Here is a 5,000-nt window from a genome sequence, read left to right on the forward strand (position 1 = left end):
AGTGGAGGCCTGGGGAGAAATGCTCCAGGTGCTTGTACGACTTTACAATGCTCATTATCGCTACAAAATGCCCTAAACCGAATGCCAACAGTCAAGCACGTGCTCCAAGATGTAAACCTTGAGCATAATAATAAAAGAACATTGTCTTTATGTGGAGAGAAGCCCCTCCCCCCCACTGCTATTTATATCCCTACTCCATGACAGCACAATAACAGGAAAGGATTTTTTTTTGTTAGTTAAGTATGCTGTTTTAGATGAAGTGAGTGAGATAGCTGTGTTTGATCAGTTGTGTTTAGATATTATGGCCTTTAGATCAAATGACATCCAATCAGATCATATCTATGCTACCTGTTTGTAGTGCTTATTATTAGTTATTGATTATTTATTTTTCATTTAAAATAGATTTTTGTAGATGTTTATTTTCAGATGATGAATGAAACAGAACTTGAGTAAAAGAGAAATAAAAGACTTACGCACTGTTAAACAAACAAAATGACAGCACCTTGAACTGGAAATAGATCTGCAGGCATTAACAGCATCCATCCAAAATTACTGCACATTGGCTAAGTACTCTGTGCTAAACGTCTTATGTCAACATGCTGATGTTGCAAACTGTCCTGAAAATAAAGATGATAAGTGAGCTTCTGTGCACTGACCAAAGTATTAATAACTAGCATCTGCAGTCAGAGTGAAATCAAATATCTAGGATGCAACACTCCTATCAATACATTGCCTTTCATGTATGATTGGTGCACACAAATGGAATTTAATATCATAGCAGCATACATTGCTGCATTTTTAAATATCCAGGTCATCACACAAAGACATTAATCAGACCTTATTTATATATTCCTCCCACTGCATTGAAACATTTATATTGACAGACACAGAAAGACATACTGGACAGAAACAAAATGAAAATCAGTAAGCTAAAGAGACAGACAATAAATAGGTACAGTATAAACTCTACATGACGATTTTCTGTTATCTGCTTTTTAGGTACATCAAAAGCACAACAGGACCTTATATTGATTTTGCTGTCATGTTCTGTAGCATGAACAGACTCTCTTGAGAGACCCACTTCCCAGCAGGAAAAATTACATTTGTTCTCAATGAATACAATTCTATTAATGCACTTCTCAAATGGAGACAATGTCATTATGGAAGAAGTCTTTTACAAGTGATGAGCCTGCATCATATTGTGGAATGCTGTAATGGAGCTCTAGGTTAAGGGTTAAAATGAGTAGAGGAGAAAAAAAGCTCTTGTAGCATCAATTAAGAAACAAATAAGTGCTCAGATGTAAGAGAGTATACTGTCCCAATTACATAATGTTACAGAGTTCTTTCTACATGTACCAGACAATTAGCTGATATTACGTCTGTTTACTAAAACCTGAAAAAAAAAACTCTTGTGTCTATTGGTTTAAAATCAATTGCCATATGGCTATATTAACTAATGTGCTTGAGTAGATATTTTTTCTTACACCGCAGAAATGTCTTCTAAAAAAAAAAACAAAGTCGGCAATTTCATTGTCTTCTTTTATGACTGGGAGAAGAAGAAGATGACTTTTATAGTTGTTTTCACATTTTTCTTTCCTCTGAGCTTGTGCAACTGTGAAGCTGGAATATACAGAGATCAGGGGTGGAGACTTGTACTCACTCTGAGGGAATGAACCAGCATATTCCCCTGCAAAAACATTTTATTATAGAGTGCTGTGAGACCTGCTCAGTTTCACTATGTAGAAGTATTATTTTTTACAGTCAGACACTTTTGCAGCAATTTGATTTCACATCAGTTAAACAACATGTATTCTATCATATTAAATTTGCAAACAGAGAGAAAACATTAAATTGTTTGTTAAGCTGAGGAAAAGGAAAAGTATATGTCATGAGGTTACAGCACACTGTTCAAATGCAAAATTTCTTTTTCAATGAGAATGCTACAGTCTGCATATCTCAGGACATGAGTTTTCCTTCTGTTTCATTTATTTATATTTCTAACTGGGATAGACACTGATCCACATGGATCTTTTTCAGGCTCATCCCAGGGATATCTTTTGGTTAAGTGACTTCCTCAGATTTATACAGCAAGCAAATGGAGGTGAAATGAATCAGATCTTGTACATTTTAATTACAGTAATTGGCTGTTTAACAGTTAGGAACCTTAATCCTCTGTGTTAAGTGTCTAACATACAAGCACAAATACGTTCATAATATTCATATTACAGTATTCACAATAGGGACAGTATACTCTTTAATATCTTATTTGTTTTTTAACTGATGATGCAACTCACTGAATGCGTTATTGCATCATGGGTAGTATGCTATTTCTCCTCAGTGCTTAAATTACAGAAATTCTAGATAATAATTTTGTTCTAATGTACCATAGATTCTACACTCATGAAGTACGTAAAGCCCGGCAAACCTTTTGTATGGTCATGTGGTAATACTGGACAGATGACACTATCAGTTTGATAAAAATACTACTAACAAGTGAGCAACAGAGACACAAAATTAGATGTGTGTTGCAGAGGTGTATACAGGTGTCCTAATATACTTGACACTTGTCCTAAAGTTAACAAGCACTACAATGTCATTACAGATGTGTGTGTGTGTGTGTGTGTGTGTGTGTGTGTGTGTGTGTGTGTGTGTGTGTGTGTGTGTGTGTGTGTGTGTGTGTGTGTGTGTGTGTGTGTGTGTGTGTGTGTGTGTGTGTGTGTGTGTGTGTGTGTGTGTGTGTGTGTGTGTGTGTTTGCATTTGTTCATTGTCTGACAAACTAAAATACATATTGATCACAAACCTTAAAAAAATAAAATGAACAGAAACGCAAGTTTAGAACTAATTATTTAGATATAGGTAAATCTCTTGTAGCCCATGTAGAGAACTGTGGCCCAAAACCCTACCTATTACATTCAATCTCCTAGTATGCACTATCTTGGGAAAGAGTGGCTTATGCTGCATTGATAGTGAAGAACAGTGGACATTGCCAGTGTTTTTGAGTGGCTACCAAAGTGGTACAGTTATAGCAAACTTTGACAGCTTTCACCCTAACATAGGAAAGTTTGTGGAGATTGTAAGTAGGTCTCGCTCCCCTCCTTAACCTCCATTCTCTGTCACTGAAAAATAGAAAAGAAGCCCCAAGGGGTTCTAACCTGGTTGCAACCTCCCTTAGAGATGTCACTAGTGGGATGTGCCTTCAAAAGATATTGAAATGCAAGTGTATCAACAAACAAAAAACAAAAGAAAGAAAGAAAGAAAGAAATCAGGCCCATATTGTTGTAATAATTGTTCACTGCTTATGAAAGCTAAAAGTTTCAGACTAGTGACATGCACAGCATTCTCATCAACCCAAAGTAGACATTAGGAATTTAAGCTTCCAGTGCTAGCATATTTGCAGTCCTAGTATTGTAATATCACAGAAAATAAAAGAACACATACGTCTTGCTGATACCCACCCTCATGCTGTACCCCCAAGAAGGTCAAAGCAAGTGAGATACATTTGTGGATACCCATTCAGTTGTTCACATTTAATTTGAAGAAAGTTAGGATGTTACTTTTTAACTTAGGGGGGAAGTTTGTTCTAGAGGTGCATATGAAGTAGGTCATAAACTTGTCTCTCCAGCACATTTTATTTATGTGCTGATGGAGATTTAAGTCCCTAGTTTTATTTATGTGCTGTTAGGAATTTAAGTCCCTAGTTTTATTTATGTGCTGTTAGGGATTTAAGTCCCTAGTTTTATTTATGTGCTGATGGAGATTTACGTCCCTAGTTTTATTCATGTGCTGATGGAGATGTAAGTCCTTAGTTTTATTTATGTGCAGTTAGGGATTTAAGTCCCTAGTTTTATTTATGTGCTTATGGAGATTTAAGTCCCTAGTTTTATTTATGTGTTGATGGAGATTTAAGTCCCTCGTTTTATGTGCTGATGGAGATTTAAGTCCCTTGTTTTATTTATGTGCTGATGGAGATTTAGGTCCCTCGTTTTATTTATGTGCTGATGGAGATTTAAGTCCCTCGTTTTATTTATGTGCTGTTAGGGATTTAAGTCCCTTGTTTTATTTATGTGCTGAATGAGATTTAAGTCCCTAGTTTTATTTATGTGCTGGTGGAGATCAATTCCCTAGTTTTATTTATGTGCTGTTAGGGATTTAAGTCCCTAGTTTTATTTATGTGCTGATGGAGATTTAAGTCCCTAGTTTTATTTATGTGCTGATGGAGATTTAAGTCCCTAGTTTTATTTATGTGCTGATGGAGATTTAAGTCCATTTATGTGCTGATGGAGATTTAAGTCCCTAGTTTTATTTATGTGCTGATGGAGATTTAAGTCCCTAGTTTTATTTATGTGCTGATGGAGATTTAAGTCCCTAGTTTTATTTATGTGCAGTTAGGGATTTAAGTCCCTAGTTTTATTTATGTGCTGATGGAGATTTAAGTCCCTAGTTTTATTTATGTGCTGATGGAGATTTAAGTCCCTAGTTTTATTTATGTGCTGATGGAGATTTAAGTCCCTAGTTTTATTTATGTGCAGTTAGGCATTTAAGTCCCTAGTTTTATTTATGTGCAGATGGAGATTTAAGTCCTTAGTTTTATTTATGTGCTGATGGAGATATAAGTCCCTAGTTTAATTTATGTGCTGATGGAGATTTAAGTCCCTAGTTTTATTTATGTGCTGATGGAGATTTATGTCCCTAGTTTTATTTATGTGCTGATGGTAATTTAAGTCCCTCATTTTATTTATGTGATGATGAAGATTTAAGTCCCTAGTTTTATTTATGTGCTGTTAGGGATTTAAGTCCCTAGTTTTATTTATGTGCTGTTAGGGATTTAAGTCCCTAGTTTTATTTATGTGCTGATGGAGATTTAAGTCCCTAGTTTTATTTATGTGGTGATGTAGACTTATGTCCCTAGTTTTATTTATGTGATAATGGAAGTTTAAGTCCCTAGTTCTAGTATTAGTGGAGTTAAGGTACATGTGATCGAGAAGGATGGCACAAATCA

Source organism: Protopterus annectens, chromosome 15.part0 (genome assembly GCF_019279795.1).
Source record: "Protopterus annectens isolate FY-2018-M chromosome 15.part0, PAN1.0, whole genome shotgun sequence".
Lineage (NCBI taxonomy): Eukaryota > Metazoa > Chordata > Ceratodontiformes > Protopteridae > Protopterus > Protopterus annectens.